Source organism: Varroa destructor, unplaced genomic scaffold, assembly GCF_002443255.2.
Source record: "Varroa destructor unplaced genomic scaffold, Vdes_3.0 BEIS01000007.1, whole genome shotgun sequence".
Classification (NCBI taxonomy): Eukaryota; Metazoa; Arthropoda; class Arachnida; order Mesostigmata; family Varroidae; genus Varroa; species Varroa destructor.
This window is the reverse complement of record NW_019211460.1, coordinates 32,067,435-32,085,134: the sequence shown is the minus strand read 5'-3', so window position 1 is coordinate 32,085,134 and position 17,700 is coordinate 32,067,435. Positions and strand designations below refer to the sequence as shown.

General features: G+C 39.9%; 1 long non-coding RNA gene across 1 annotated transcript in view; it reads left to right on the top strand.

Moving 5' to 3' along the window:
• LOC147754589 (uncharacterized) overlaps window positions 1-16,324 on the top strand; it is a 55,885-nt gene extending 39,561 nt beyond the window's left edge. Inside the window, exons 2-3 of the long non-coding RNA XR_015317720.1 lie at window positions 13,270-13,731; window positions 14,008-16,324. This is a non-coding gene — a long non-coding RNA (uncharacterized LOC147754589). The remainder of the gene's footprint in view (window positions 1-13,269; window positions 13,732-14,007) is intronic.
• Window positions 16,325-17,700: the final 1,376 nt, after the last annotated feature.

The following is a 17,700-nucleotide window of genomic DNA, read 5'->3' as shown; positions in this document are numbered from 1 at the left end:
TGCTGTGTTGCGTGCGTTATAAATTTTATCCCTGACGGTCAGAAATATTCAATACAGCCACCATCTACAACGTCACCACTTCAATTTAAAACCTAGAACACTCACTGGCAATTTTCGAAATACTTCCCTTTTATTCCGCAAATAACTCTTCAATAGTAACTCTGCGCCAAGCGGTATTGGTAAATATAAGCTCGGCAAAGTACTGTTTAAATACGCTATACACAAAAAATCGGAAAAAAAAATAGCGGAATTCAATTTTGGACCGATAACAGACCAAAGTTTCCCAAATGTAAATGATAAAAATTTCTACATATTAAAAAAAAAATACACAGAAACGCATAAAGTCTCAAAAAGGCTAACTGTTGGAGCTTATTTCCATGACCCAATTGATACCTTTCCTTTCAAAACGACCACCATTTTCGCTATAAAAAGTCCAAAAATAAATTTTGAGTAAATTATATTGTGGATATTTTCGTCTTTTCTAAGGTTGCGTGAGAACTTGCAATAACTATAATAGCCCATTGATTTCGGACAAAACAAAGTTTTTAGTCCTGTTGACTCTTCGCCCATTAAATAAATTAACTAATTATAATTATCTTTGTGCAAATTCCACAAACGACCAATTGTGTTTCGCCATAGCGAGTTTGTTCTAGAAAACACTATTTTCGCATATATATATATATATATATGACATTTAAATTCGGATAGACTTCGGCAGATCGTTTGCGGGCGTCCGCTTTTTTAACACCAGACTAAAACCAGTTGTTTCTGCAACAAAAAACAACCTCGCTAAAACTATGTTGTTTCTGGAATTTGAGCGAGTATAAGCTAATATCGAATATTTACACGCTGGACGAACCCTCACCGAGAAACTAGCGAAACAAAAAAAACTAAAGATCCGACAGGTACGGTTTGCTATTCAGTGGTCTTATGGACGAGGCAGCAGACAGTCGTCGACTATTTCTAATGGGAAATTTTGTTCTGAGTATGGAGTTCAATGAGTGAGGCATCATGCTACCATGCTTCTTTTCAAAACACGAACTAAAGAAGTTTATCTGCTTATCTGTTATAGAAATTGTTGCGTAAGTGTGCATAGCATAAAGAAGAGCATACATCCTTTAGACATACAAGATGACGTACCGGCACACACAAGCCAACTAGTGTTGCTTGAGAATATAAGTTTATTTTATCCAGACTGGAACACGTTGAATTCCTACGCATCGAGCATCGTCAAGCGAACCTTCAACAAGCCTCAATATGACAATGCTTACTCATTCACTCGTGCTGTCAATAAGGCCTTTGCGGAATCGCGAAGGAAACACCTGAAACAGCCCTCTGAGCTGTTCAGAGCCCAAATGGAGACTGCGATGGGATGCTGGTCATACTGAATAAACATAAATGACACTTTTAGTGCATGTAACGGATTTTGTCAAAATATTTATTTTTATTTAGATGCAGCCTTACGAACAAAGCATACGAAGGAATCCCAAGGAGGTACCGTACCCCGCATATATATGTGGAGTACGATATATATATGGATACATATGAAAAACCGAGTAAACTGTCTCAGCTTTGCTTTACTAAGAGTCATTTACGCCACTCCTGTTGATATGCATTACTACATCTTCGATCACGAAAAGAAACGTACCTGTGTCCTGATTTGATATTCCTGCAAGAGTTAACCTTCATATTAGTATCGTTATTTGAACAGAATTACGCCGACGTTTTTCCGCTCGCATAGATATGGGCTAGGAGGGATTCCATCAAACCACCTACATAATCACTTATATAAGACATACTGCAAAAGCTAACTTCGCGCCCAATATAACTTAAATAAAAAAAATAATCACGATATTTTTCACAGTGGTCAAGATACTTAAAACTAGATGTATGCTTTGTTATTTTCTACAGTAAAACATATGGATGAAAAGTATACGATCTCATAGACAAATCTTTTATGACTGTGTATGTATAGATTTATATCGATGCATTTCGAAGTTACTATACTCCCTGAGATCACGTATTGGTAGTGACCATTTCGAAAGGTTGCGATTTTTCTCTCCATATACAACTCGACATAAAACGAAGATAAAGAGATCATACAAAAAATGTCTACTTCTAGCGTGTTTTTTTTTCTGAAGAAAGTTGCTTAATGAGTAACAAAGTTTCGAGAACTGGTAGAGTTTCTGGTCAACAGACATGGCAGCACCAACAAAGGGGGCCAGTACGCTATATGGGCAATCGGTAAGTTAGCAAGCACGACGATTGGCTCTCTTTGGGTAAGCACGGGGAATTTTTACCAATTTGTGACGTTTTTCTCTGCATTCATTACACGTATTCTGCGCCTGCTGTAAATAGCAGTCCGCTACCACGACGCGGCCAGAACCACCACTTTTATGTTTATGTTAGGGTCGCTGACGCCGTCGTCGCCATTTTTGCCACCTCGTGTGCGGTGATCGCTCTTCTTTACGTTTTTCTAAGGAGAAGGAACATGAGAAGGAAAGGCTGTAGGGGAAAATCAACGACAACGATAATGAAGACGGCAGAGGCGAAAACGAGGACAAGGAGCGTTCGGCGTTGTCTACGTGAAAGCTAAATTTGGCGAAACTAGCGGCATCACTGGTTACTAAGTTTTCGGTATCCCGGAGCCTGTGGGTGTTAAATAAATATATAAGTGCTTTTGTTGTTGGTACTGTTTTATGCCGTTCTGGCGGAAGCGAGAGCTTGTCATGCCTCCTTTGCGCGTTTCCTCCATCGAAAGGCGGAGATCACGGGGTCTTGAATCGTGAATATATGTTGCACTATCATTGCCGCTAGCGCTGTTATCGCACGTGCATGCCCACTGGGTCCCGGGACGAAACAGCGACGGACGTACAACCGTAAATGTCGTGAAATATTTTTCGTGAAATATATCGAAAAAATAGCTCTGATCTTTTAGGGGCTTGTGGGCAATCTTCACGCCATCAAACATGTGACGTAGCAATATCATCTCCCTATTTGTTTTTTTTTTTTGTTTTTCGAGAAGAAAGGATCGATAGGATGATCTATTAAGAAGCACGGCGGCAAAAAAGGAGAACCAAACTCCCATATACTTTAATATTTTTCTTCAAAAAAGATATGTGTTAAGCTTTATAAATAAAATGCGTATATATGACAACAGAATAATATGTCATTTGATCTACATGTAGGCCAATTTTAGAATAAGTGCATTTAACGCGCTTTCACAAGCCCTGAAAAAAGCAACAAACACCCACAGGTTATTTCATCCTTGCGCCTCGGTTTACGCCCCTGGAAGGGGTACCTTACCCGAAGAACTCGAAAAGACTTAGCGCGCTATTCATTTTGGGTTTATTTTTGCCACCTACATACACTTCTACGCAAAAACACAAAAAAAGTACTGGATTTTTAATAAGGTTGACGACGAAACGTGAATGCAACACACACCTCAGCAGGGTTACCGCAAAACATAATTAGCTGAGTTGCTATAAATTAACTGCTAATACAAGAAAGCCAATCCCCTTACTCTTATTAAGCGGTGCATAATAATTTCATTTAAAAGGCTTGCACACATCCATACGCATATAGGTATCTGACTTTATTAGTTATAGGTTGAGGTTCATTTTCTTTGGGAAAAATTTAAACTTCCGCACAGCTGAAATTCTGCAATTGTAAAGACGATAACTATTCTTTTTTTTATTATCATTACGGATAGATAAAGCGGGTTAAAACTGGGTCCAATGTAAAGGAAAAATAAAAATACGTACATACTATGGGTCTGTACATTAATTGAATTACAAAAGTCGCTTGTAAGCTACGGGAATCCTCAAATCATTTTTTTATATATTACACGTACGTTATTTTCAACTGCTCGTAATAAAAATGCTCATAAAAAGATACTTCCCATACAGCAGGTAGAAGCAGTGCCATACAAGGTACCTATTATGAGCTTAGTATTTTTGGATATTAGAAAGGGTTCTGTAGCCTTATAACTCTGCAGGAACTGTGTGATTGTCACAAAACAAGACAACAATGATAGTGAAATGAAGGCGATTAAGGGTTTGTAGCTTTTACGTTGAACGTAACCCTAACACCTAATGGAGAGTACCTCTATGACAAATAAAAGTATCAAAATATATTCCATAGCGGCTGAGTATCGGTGATTACCTGGGTTAAATTAAATCCCACATTATGTGGTGCAACATGTACAGATTCAAACCCCGAAGGCTTTCAACCATTAATCACGATCGGAATAGCTATTGCTACTCGCGCCTGTAGGATGACATGTATCATCTATTTAACTACTTTAATACGTGCATGACTTATCTCATATCTTTTTTCAGATATCGCTGCATCGGGTGGCATATACGATTCTGTGTGTGTGTGTGCGTGCGTGCGTACTTCTTCTGTCTCTAAAATTTGCTTTTCTCGGCCTTCCAAACAACAGAGTAAGCTTTATGATTTTCATTTACCTCTACTACGCTTGTTCGTAGTAATGGGCACCAGTGCAGTAGTCCCGTTTTTCCCCATCTGTCATCTGTTCCGTTCGAGTTAGAAGCATCACCTGATATAAAGGGCAAACACGCAGATAGGATGTTGCAGAACTCCGGTAGTTCAAGCATAAGCGTAACATTTATCATCATGGCCGTAGGCACAATCCGTGAGGGCTAAACGGAACAAACGTGAACGCCAAGTCTCCTCAAGGAGCAGGTCATAGAAAAAACGAGGAGAGAGAAAGAGAGGTATTTTAGCTTCCTCCAAGCATCAGCCCTTTGTGTAGGCCAAGAACCTCCTACTTAACTTGTAGGGAAGAACGGTTCTAATGACTTTTATATCCGTCAACAATTTTCCTGTCGTCTACGCCGAGCGGACCACCGGCGAGCAGAAGATCAACTCACCGTATCATTGTTACATCAACAGTATTTGCGTTTGGTCTATGCTGTGGTATATTGCAACAGTTCGACTATACACATATATATCATAGTGTAATCATGATTAATGATACGTGTTTCATCATTCATTTCCTCTATTTCTCAGCCAATATGCGTCTGTAGGCAAAATGTGTTGTTGGTTTGCCAACGACATAAAAAGTACTGCTGAAATAAAAAAAAAATTAACGAAGATCATAGCGACAGGGGTCGGGGGAGACGTCGAGAGAGCTTTAGCTAACACGCTAAAAAAACAATGAAGACAGTTTACAGGAAGTTCCCATTTTGATACCGAGCATTTTTGCATTAGGTATATCAAAATTCTGCGCTTAAATTTTCTGGCAGTTGCACAATCTGATATGTTTATTCTTGTGCAGAAAAAAATTACTAATTATTTTTATCGCAAGCTTTATTTGTTTTTAGTTTTATGTCAGCTGCTTTCAAATAGATTAACTGATGAACGCCTCCGAAAACTGACGCGATGAATAAGAGTTATGGTTTTTTTTAAATGTATTTTTCCTATATTGAATTTCTGCGCACAGCAATGTATCCAAAGCAACAAAAAGCCTAGCAGGAATATGGCGTTATAAGTCTGGACTTCTTTTTAATAACTTGTTAGCTTTTTACAACAAGCAGAACTAAAGGACAGTAACCGATAAGAGTTCATTTCTCTGACGTAAATTTAACACACGTTGAACAGGTATCATTGGACGTGTTAAGTCGCCAATTCGTTCACGCAGCCTAAAACAAGTATCTCTTAAATGGCCCAAGTGATAGGAAGCCGACTTCGACAGATATGTTCGCATGGAGCATCTTTTTTCATCTCCACAATTTAAGATACATCAAATCAATTGAATTTGGAGCCATCGGTTAAACGTTATGCGTCTACCGGCTGTGTCAAGAAACTAGCATAGTTTTCCTTTCTATCATACCTAGATTGCTTGCCGGCATTTGCAGGTTTTTTCGCCGCGACTGATTCAGTACGGAAGGCGCAAGTATGCGCACCTTGGTGCATGATCATATCACGTATGAAATAAATTTCACCCTCACGATTATTGAAGCAGTTGTCGTTGATGTACTTTGATACAGCTAAACTATCGCCTTGTCTGTGTCTCTTCCTTCTTAGCAACCCAGCTGTCGGCGCAACCTCTATCACATAGAACAATGCGGGCTGGATGAGACACAGACTGCTACCGTTGGCAATTCTAATCTGCCGAGTATTGAATAGGAAGTGCCAGCACCACCTTAGACCGGCTCCTCTGAGGAGAATATTCCTCGGATCTTTGTTTACTAATTTTTCTTTTTGAAGTTCTCGCGACGACTACAAGGATCGGAACTGATGCTATCCTTGACCTAGTTCTCATAAGAGGAACTGGTATGTTCAATTTTGACTGCGCCCTTGCCAGCCATCATGAATCATTTGGCCGTCACCTTCGAAATCGCTAATCGAAGTTCTGGCCCCAGGCGATTGAAGCTCGACCACCATCACACAACTGACTTTGATGTTGAAAATGCGGTTCTAACTAACACTAGCTGGTATCTTTTCTTCAGGTGTGAAACAGGAATAGGAAACCAATACGGAAAACTTGTTGATCTTCTGAAAATTTTAATCGTCTCACGTGTATATCACTATTGATCATCTATGTAAGTCGGATTACTGTTCCATTAGATGAAAAAAGCTATGATAATTTTAAAGTATAATACCTCAAACCAAAGATAGGACTTGCTCGATGTTGCCTGCTGAGCTTTTAAAGGCTTCAATAAGCTTACCTTTGATCAAGTACTTAAGAAATAGAACAAGCCTGATTGAAAGTTGAGTCTCATCCCCGACAACTTATCTTCAATTCTATTTGCACATATAATAAATAAAGCCGACTCCATAATCGTTGCCAGGCTTTTTCGAGGAACGGGTCGTGCCGTCAATCTTTCGACAGAGTATTGTATTTTCGGTTTATTAAAAAGTACAGCGTTCGATTGCTGAGAACTACCGCGCCTTTGCTCAGAAAGCTATATTTTGCCCATATACCCGCTTATCAATGCTCGCCTAAAGCCTTGGATCAAAATTAACATCAGTTTACCCGAGAAAAGGTCAATCTGCATTCAGTTACTAAAGGTTACCTATGGGCACCCACCAGCTAGAAATCATCATAATACACTCCATCGTGTTTATTTTAATTTTTCCCGTAAGTATGACAATGCGCGGCACGGCCTATCAATCTCAACGAGGTCTGCTCTCGGCGTGGGTCCATGGGTAGCAAATATGTGCTGTGCCTATATAACAGATAGCTGTTTCGAGTGCAAACTGAAGACTCTCGGTTATACGCAAGGCCTCGGTGGGGACTATCTTCCATTTAATCTCCCATCCATGCTATCCATCATATTCAATATCTCGAGCTACCAAAGATGTAGCACACACTGACGACCTAAAAATCAGATGTTCTTGCCTTTCAAATAGATGGTGACTAGGTATTGTGTATACCAACATATAAACCTTAGACATCGATCTTAACGCCGATTTTAAGCTTGAAAACCGTTTAAAACTGTTTAAGGGCAGCATTACGACTATGCAACGTTATACTAGAAGTTTTACAAAACTCGAAGCCTTACTTGCAACGCCCTAATTGCTTCTTAATGGCTGATTTACTCACAAACATCGTCACCATTTCATCGTAAGAATTGAGGCACCGTACATATTCAACACTATCTTTTAAATCAAATAGCTGCAAAGCATTGCATCTTTTCAATAAGAAAATTACTTATGCCACATGGAAACAATCCTCTTAGCAATTTTTATGAGATTAAGAAAAATAATTTGCCTGTCAGTACAAGTGTGTTTGTCGGTGCTTAGAAATAGCCATCTTTAACGGTCTTGCAACAATTAGCTTTGATGGCGCGTGGCAAGATTGTTCTACTAAGAGCCCGTCTACTGCAATTATATAGTATATACATTGTGAACTCTTCGAATAGAAAAGACTGCGTTGTAGTATGTAAAACAATTAGTCCTTCGTATTGAAAGAGCTTGATTACTCGGGCGTAAGTAACCTATTGTGTGAATAATTAATTTCATTGTTTGTAAAACGCACATTTGTCAAGGCAGTTTATAGTGCAGAAGGGAAATGACGATACTATGCATTACTACATCAGTGTTTTTTCTCTAAAATGACAGCCTCAAAACCTATTTTCCTATATACTAAGCTTTTGTGAACCATTGTCCAGGTTGTAGAAAGACCAATGAATATACTGGAAAACGATTTTGACAGATTTATTGCATGAGCGCGCTTGTCGTTTATTTACGAAACAACAGCGCATTCGAGTCACGTCCTGTCAGTCGCGGTCATTTCCGTACTGCTTAAGTGATGTTATTACACTAGAATAGGTTTCAATAACAACCGTAACAATAACAAGGATCAAAAAGATATCAATAAATACAATAATTTCATCCGCGTCGACGACCTCGCCAAGATGCCCCCGCCCTATTTCTCTGCATTGTACACAAACACCTCTCTCTATTCGTATAGCTTCTTTTGAACAGTTTTTGTTTCGCAGCTGCATTTCCCCTCCGCTAGGATTCCTTCCGCGAGCCTTTTAGTAGGGCCCCAAACTACTGCTGCTGGCGTCGTCCCTGTCGATGATGATAGCTGATGCTACTGGCGCTTGGTGTATGTTATTAAAAGCAGGTCCGTACTCGAACGAAACAATGCTCTACACTCCGGTGATTTCCAGCGTTGTTCTTCTTTTTCGCCTTTTTCCTCGTGCGAAACGCCAGACGCGTTTCTCCAATGTTGTCATGTTGGTTCCCTATACAGAGATGGAGCTGGATGGGGCGACGTAGGGGACCAACGGCCAGCAAAAGATATAGGCACAGAAAAACACTAAAAAAGACGTTAAGCAGCGATGTATTTCGCATGCTCCGAGCATCCTATCATCGTACGTAGTTCTATGTGTAAGCCATCCTTAGCTATAAATTTGTCGAAATGGAATAATATAGGGGCCCCGATCGACGTCGCCGCGCTGAGCAATAACCACTATACACTGAGAGCTCCTGCCATGAAAGTAGCAGACATGTTGAGAAAAAGCGGGGGCTTAAGCAGACGACGAAAAAATTGTTCTAGAGAGAACAGATCAGAAATCGACAGAGAAGGGAAAACGTTTCATTTTTTTTGTAATGACACAATAGGAGTTTGAGAGCTTTGCCCTTAACTGGATGATGTCGCAACTTGCTCCTAAATTCTTCAGACTCTATCAACCCGATTTTCTCTGACTTCCGATGGGCAACAAACGGGTAGATGGGAACGTCCTTTATCGATGGCGCACTCATTTTTCGCGGGAAATAGGCCAAAGTAACGTGTTATGATCGAGAAGTGTTTGGTGTACTCTTTGTTTGGTGCATTCTTTCCTTTTGACCCAAAAAGGACACATTTTATTGAATGCTGAAATGAGATCAGAGGCCGTGAACTTAATTGGGTTGTGGTACGAGATCTGAAATACTCGTACATTCGTTTGCATAGTTGGGATATGTCCGTGCTTCCTGTGGTAAAGCTATCACGACTTTATTTGAATAATAACATACAGTAATAATGTTCGGAAACCAATTTTTAGGATAAAAAGCATATAACTGTTCTTCGGAATGTAAGGCATGTAAGCGTGTGTCTAACGTTAGAAAGGCGACAAAAACCTAGAGCTGACAAGTAACCAGGATGGCCAAGAGGTAACTAGCCACATTAACAACCGCGTGCATCGATACAACCGCTCATAAGTAAAACACACGCATATAATTAAGTGATATCAAGTTGTACTTTCTTAAATTAAAAGTTAAATTTTTGTTTAACTGTTTGTATTAATTGGATGCACCTTTTTTAATAGGATTAGCTGATTTGTCTTGCAAATAAAAGGAAACTCTAATATTTCACAGAGAAACTACTCTTACGTCTGAAAAATGTTTCTCTGCTCCATTACGTACAGCTGTTGCGTGTTTTGTCAACACTAATTATCCATCGTATTACTTATTCGGTTGTTCGTAGACGTCATCTTTGTAAACTAGTGATACTGGATCATACTGACACAACACTACGACACATAGGCAGGTCTAAAAATGCTATCTAATGCGAGCCTCACCATCTTTTCGCCAGCCATCTAATAATGTATGGGCACTGCTGATTAATGATTTTTTTTAGAGGAAGTTGCAAGTTGTAAGACCTGATTGCTTTATTCTATATACTGACTAGAACGTAAGGCACAAGAGGATGTGCCCTTTGTACGATCTCAGTTTGCGGAGCATTACAACAACGCGTTGACTTCCCAAATTTCAGGGAAGTACTTTCAGGACATGTGGACGATCTTGGGAAAGGGCAAGGCGTTTTCGATGATGAGACACATTGAATAGGCAACTAATTCAGCCGAAGTATACTCCTGAAAAATATCTCTATGATTACGAAAGCGTTACGAAGTGAGTAGGCCGACAAATATATGGCTGCGCTACTGCGTCGAAGAAGCAACAACGACTGAGCGTCGAGTGTGTGCGTAGCTTTACATCTTAACTTAATTGTATTCGACAAGTCTCATCTTCACAGTTCTTCAAAAAGCCGTAAACTTCGTTCACTTTTCCTCGTGTTTTATTTCACTTATTTTTATTTAGACGTCAGTTTTATTTAGAATTTGTTATTAACATAAAAATTATTGGACACATTCATCCAACTTGGCACTAATTTAACTATTAACTACTATAGAAGGTTTTCCTTGGCATAAGTTGAGTTCATTTTAAAAGATTTAATTTTCCGGTTATGGTGTTCGCTGATCTCTGCTACAGAATGAACAATTTTGAATTAGACCGGCCAGGGCAATCATGGCAGTCATCATGGAATGTATTCAAGGTTTAAAAAATGGTATAGTAAACGATCGTATTATTAAAGGTATTGTAAAAGTGTAATAATAATGGGCTCTTGTGGAGCTGAAGCTTACTTACTTTTATATACTTAATATTATTTGTTCATACCTTCCATAGGGTCTGCGTCAGGTCAAGTTTTACATCTCAATTAGAGTAATTTTATAACTAGAGTTATGCTACCTGTGAGAGAACGACAAACGCTTGACAAACAAGATTTTTCCTGTTCAAAAATTCCCGCTTCTACGTAATTGCTCGTAATTTTCTTGGCTGGTATATTTCCTCGGTATGAATAAGGACTATGCTTCGGGCTGCGACGTTAGAAAGATGAATTTAAGTTTGAATTGATTGAATATAGCGGTTATGCAAGAGGCACGAGCTTCCACACACAAACACGTAGCGAAGCTCGAGCAGCGTCTATACCGTGACGATGCAATATGCTTTCGAAGCATACGCCTTTTGACGTATCGATTAAAATAGGTACTACGTTTCACTGCGTTGATATAATCGCAAAATAGGCGTACATTTTAAATGTTTGGTTTCAATAGGTCTAGTCTGATTTTGTCCAACATTTAAATCGTCTTTTCGTAATTAAGATAAATAGGCTACTATAGTTGAATGTCAGTAGTGAATGGTATAGCCATTGAACAACCAGGGATAAGTTCCTTTAAACTGTTTCGTTGTTGATTGTCACTATGGTGGCACTTTTTTAGTAAAGCAAGGACGACATTGAAGCCCTCTGTTGTATAACGAATACCTTTTCAGTTACATAACAGGTATAAATGTCGTGGTGAAAATTCCAGTACAAATATACATTTGAGGTAAAGTACCTCATACACTCATACATAAAGTAACTCCTATTCAGGATTCGTCAAAGTAATACCACACATTTAAATCTTGCCAATGTGTTCTTTTGTCTCACTGGCTATGACTCGATATGAAGTGAAAATTTCCCTCCGGTTCGTGCTAAAGTAGGCCAAGAGGCGAAACGTTTTACGAGTCTACTCGGTGATTGTCCTTTTGTAACGAAACTGTTATGCGAAGGTTATATACCGACTAGTTTCGTATCTGTCCATCGGCACTTAAGGAACAGTTTAGGTTAAGGCTATTTCTGTAATAAACACATCGCATAGTACCGTTTTCTATCCCGTCATAGTAGCGTCTATCTAGAGATGTGGGGCCTCGTCTGTACTTATCTAATATGCGGTATCGTAACATTTCATCGCGCCTAGTAGACACTTCACCCTCAACTCGCAATAAATTTTCCGGCGCAATTAACTTCCTTATAATTAAACAGGCGTCACTTTAGCGTCGACGGATCTTTGTAACTTGAGGAAGAAACGTACAACATGCGTAAATGTCATCAATGACAATCATAGTCGCTGACAAACAGACTTGATAAGCAGCCGTATTATAACGTCTGTTTGGAATGAAAAATGGGACACAAAAAATAGTCCAAGAAAAAAAAACAAAAAGATAAACACTACATGATTTAGTAACATGGAATATATACCGCACTGCAAGCTTCCCATTAGTCAAAAGAAATAATAAAATAGTTGCCCCCAGAAACATACACACGCCCATCCGTTATCAGAGTACAGGTTATGAATCGAGGATTAGCGATCGCCAGCATTGTCGATAGCTTCGACGCTTACTTGTATGGACAAGTAAGCGGCCTTGCAGTCCAGTAGTTCCTATCTCTCGTCTATAGTCCATAGGTCGTATAAAGCGAGTATCTGATCAATGAACGTTCTTCTTATATGAACGCTTCCAGATAAGTGAACGTCTATACAGACAACATAGAAAAATTTTACACACAGGCTGTCGCTGAAGCGATCTGCGATTCTATGAACTTATCAAAAATTATCGGATTTGTATGTATATAAAAACTATAAACAATCAACCACAAAGCAAGTAGATACGGACCATTTTATTAAGGTTAACTTCTGGTGCAATTTAAGCAACACAATGAATTACGATACCACAATATAAAGATCGACCTCGTCGATCATATCATTTCACTGGGCCTGGCTAGCAGTTATTGTTAGTGTATTCGATAGAATATGAGACCGACGATGGAACAATTAACAAAAAATGTACCGGACTTACTACTACTACCACCTCTATTACACACATCCAATCATTGACTTCCTATTCCCACTTCAACTTTACCATGAAACCTCGTTATAAACACAGGGAGCGTATCAAAACACACGATTAGTTTGTTCACATTGGAGAAGATAAAGAATCCCATATTTTTTTTTCACGCTTTTCTAGTTCCAGTTTCAGTGAACGGAATACAAGCTCTGTTACACGGCCTACCAAATGCTGAGACCATCCACCACCCCATACACACACAAACATACACGTATATATCTGTCTGTGTCCATATCAATATATTATCTGTTTGTTTCGACGATATTTCACGAATTGTTAAGTTGTAAGTTTAATTATCCTCTTTAGATAGTTGCAGACGTCGACGCAAGTCATTGCATAGAGAGGCTCGTGACGCTCCCGCCCCTTAGCCGCCGGCCCTCGCTTCAGAATGCGCAGATACATGGCTGATAATCATAGCACTGTTAACTGTTGCTATCAGCGACAATGAGAAAAAGGAATGGGACTCTTACGCTGATGGACGATTAGGTACCGGGCGAGTTACATTACAACCAGCGACAGGCAGCATTAGCCAGTCTACGCGACGCTAGACCCTTTCCAGCGGATTGCGGTTATGTGCTGTCATGAGACCATACTACTTACGAAACGTCACCGGTGCCCGCAGAAGCAAATTGTGTTTATTTGACGAAAAGCACAAGTCAAGGACGCCCCACTTTAAAAACTCCTGCAGATTTTTCAGCTCGACAACACCATGTTTCCCGCATAACACCCCAGCTGTATTAATTTTGGATGGAACAATCGTTATAAACGGTACATGCAAAACGTGAGCTAATATGCGAGATACGCATTATATATATATATACGCAGTACATATATATATATATATATATATACTTGTTTGGTGCTTGAATAACGAATCCGAGAAGTGCGAAAAGGGTAACTCTTTTTAGGTCCGAATAAAAAAATATTTTAGATTTTTGTTGGCGAATTGAAGGACGGCAGGTTGACATCTTAAAAAAAACAGAGATAACTGTCTACCGTCATGAACAAAATGCCTGTAACGTTTTATTATGGGCTGGTTTCCAGAAAACTCTAAGAAGAGGCAGAAAAAAATCGGGGCGCCGCACGTGGATCAAGTTTCTGAAGTTCTTAAATCCATAACTTCTTCGTATTTCCTTTGCTGTGTCCACAAAGTACATGAAGAAAAAAGAATTATATGGGAGAACAATAAACAACAAAGCAGACAAGTCAATATCCGCCTTTTCGAAATAGTTCAGTGCAAGTATCATCCGATCAATGCGCCACAAGGCTATATTTAAATATTGAGTGACCATGTGGCAAATTTACCGGACCATCAAGATGTTTTTAAAGAACTGATACTGTCAATAAATTTATTTCAAGTCAGTGTATATGTAGCAAGGGCTTGTAAACGGACCTGTGGAGTGCAGTGCGTCAGTCGAATCAACCTAACCATTGCCTAATCTGCATGGAAAATATTACAGAAGTACTTACTAGGTTTTGACGGCTAAAATCACAATAGTCTATTGCAGAATGGTCAATTATACACAGTTTCCTTCAATATCCTGCTGCGGAGCATAACATTACGTCACGAATGTATGAGAATGGCGCGATAGACATCAAGACCTATCGCAAAAGAAATTCGCTACCATCTAATTACAAGTCATCTACCTAGTCGGGAACAAAATAATGCTTATTTACTGAAAGTGCGGTTGGATTTGCTTAATTTACCAGCGTGACACGTAGAAGGAATTGTGTCGGACGATCAGTATAAACAGACGCCATGTTTGACAACTCGACACAAACGTTTAAAAGAAGGACGTATTCTAATTAGAAAGCTAACGAGAGAAACAGCCACGAAGCAGTAGAGCTGCCATTTTTCAAGAATAGAGGTGTACCCTTCTCTGTTATACGTAATGATCTCTATATTTCTAGTTTTACGTTCAGTATCGCCATTAGGGGGCATTCCATCGAACAGACGGCTGGTTCCCAGCACGAAACGACGAAGTGTGTCTGTCCAGGCTAGGACCCTACGCGTTCCTAAGGCTAGCAGGGAAATACGTTGTCCACTAAGCTATCACAAGAACCTAAAAATAATAGTTTAAGAGACCATAACTGAACAATCCGCCGGATTTAAGGCGTACAAACGAGTCATTCGTGTCCGGTTCTTTACGCGGAAATCCTCCACAAATATCATAACAGAAAAAAAAAAACATTAAAATATTAGACCAGTATTTGTCTCTCTTTTTTTTTTTTACGAATTTTTACAACTACCACAAGCGTTTACGTACAGCTCACTAGACACGTTTGATATGATATTCGATTGCGGCGGTGCTCGGATGTGATGGACCGCATAAGTTCCTCTGTCTGTCCGTCTATCTGTTAATTTATCTGTGTTTTTGACGTAAGTGTATTACCACTATATCATCCCTATATAAATACTGCGTCGACGGAAATAAAACGACTCAAGCAGCAGCAACAGTGACACTTTCCACTTTTACTAGTCGTGTACTTTGTTGCTATCGCTATTATTAGTTAATTAATCATGCGTCGCGGCTATCAAAAAAACCACCGAAGTAATTTCAATACATCTCCTTAAGAGAGCTCTAGATGTAATTTCTGCCATTTCATAGATCAGACACACACATTGTATAGATATATGTGTGTACTCCTTCAGAGCTAAAGGGAGCTACGGTTAGATGTATTCACTAGTCAAATCTTAATCCGTTTGCAGACATTTAGCCTAACGCGCGGGGCAAACGTGAAGCGATCAGAAGAAGAGCTAACGCGATTGAACCAGGCTGAACGTCAAAGCTCACACCGAGCGACATTATCCTCCTGCTAATTCTAATCGTGACTAATAGTTTCCGATAGAGTACCGGATCTAAATCTAACTGGAATCAGATTGACGTGTTCTACAAATTGCGGTATATCAAGGCCCTGTTTAAAGACCATTACTAAGTTGCAACATTCAGGCAGCAATCCGAAATCCTTGCCCTGTGTATACCCTCTAATAGAGGCTAATAAATAGAAACTTGATGTAAGACCCAGTACATGTTCAGTATGTTGGGTAAACAGCTACTCCGGGGTTTGAGCGTTCGTTCGAAGGAAATTCAAATAATACTCCAGACCAGCCACGCCATGCTGCGTTCAGGTAACTGAACGGTATTGAAGTAAAGTACTTCGATAACAGCTGCACCAAACATGCATAGGATGCGAAATGCTACTTGTTCGATATGAAATCTCCATTATACAGAACGAAAAGGGCTCTTAGGGTGCAACAGACATTTCTATAAACTCCTAGCTATAAACTGTATCGTCTTTTTTTGCAGACAGACAGTGCAGACGCTTTATAAACAAAGCCCGACAATTTGAACAATACAATCCTGACCCTGATATTTGTTGTTCTCTGAAGTGCTTCGCTTGCCTGATGGATATTGATTGAAAAATGATTTCGCCATTCTAGCTAGAAAACATTAGGATAAACGTAAACGTTTCCTTTTCGTTTAGGTGCTAAGGGCGCATCTCTGCTTGCCACGTATATTGGTATAATGTAATGTTAGGACACCATTAGTGTTCGCCTAGATAACAGATATAACAACTAGGGAACACAAGAATAGAGAATTTGGTAGATGCGCAGTGGATATTTTGTTCGATTTTTTCGGTTAATAATGACTCGCTCGGTTTACTGTGCAAAGCTTTCGTTATTTACTACTGGTCGAAAGTATGTAATGTATTTTCTTGTCCTGATAGGTACATTTTTCGTATAGGCAATACTGAAACTGGCTGAAATAGTTGTGCTGAAATAATCTGTTCTTGGGAGCGTACCCAAACTATTATTGTTTGAAGTGTGAATGATAGGAGCCTTTTGGCGACTCCAAATCGAAAGCAGTTACATTATAATCGATCGTTGCTAACTCGGTTGTTTATAATCTAGTGTTTTACTTATTGTTAAATCTAGTTTATTTAACGCGCGAACGAGCGGATGGAACATCAGTCACACTTTGCCTTTTCTCTCTATGCCTGCGATGACTGCAGCAAACGTGGCCCTCGATGAGTTGTCCCTAAACCTCGCTATGGTGCTTCATTGTGCCGCTTGGGTGCGCTGATACAGCATTACTAGTGGTCCCTGGGTGTAGCAGTATGACCGTATCGGGTTGGGTTCCGTTCGACTGTTTCAGTTATCTCAGTCTACTAGCCGGCCAAACGCATTGCAGAGTTTTGCCTTAAGGTCTGCCGGACAGAGCTGGTTATTTGCTGCCGTTATCGGCATGTCGTTGTGCAACTATCTCGTCCATGTGACCATGCCGCAGTACGGTTTCTGGCTAAGGGGCAGTAGGAAGCTAGCAATGACTGCGATTCTGGCGATGATGACGATCACGAGGATGACGAAAAAGAAAGGCGTGTGGCATTGACTAACTGGGGAGACCGGGGTGTGTGTGTTTATGTATGCGCATGTGTCGAAATGAGAAGAGAAATCCAGGTATAGAGACGGAAAGACGCACAGTTCAAGATAGATAAGTAGCAAGAGGTGGGAAAGAGAGGGAGAGACACAAAAAGCACTTTGAAACACCAGCCAAGAAGTCAGCCATAGTATCAGCCGCGCCGGCAGTACCTATGGAACCTAAAAATTGTGTCTACTTTAAGCCTAGTCTCATCTAGTCTGGTTGCCAGCCCCTCCGTTCCAGCTGTAGTAACAGCAATATAGAGGTATGGTATATAGCGAACGCAATATATCATTCCTCGCACGAGGCAGTTTCG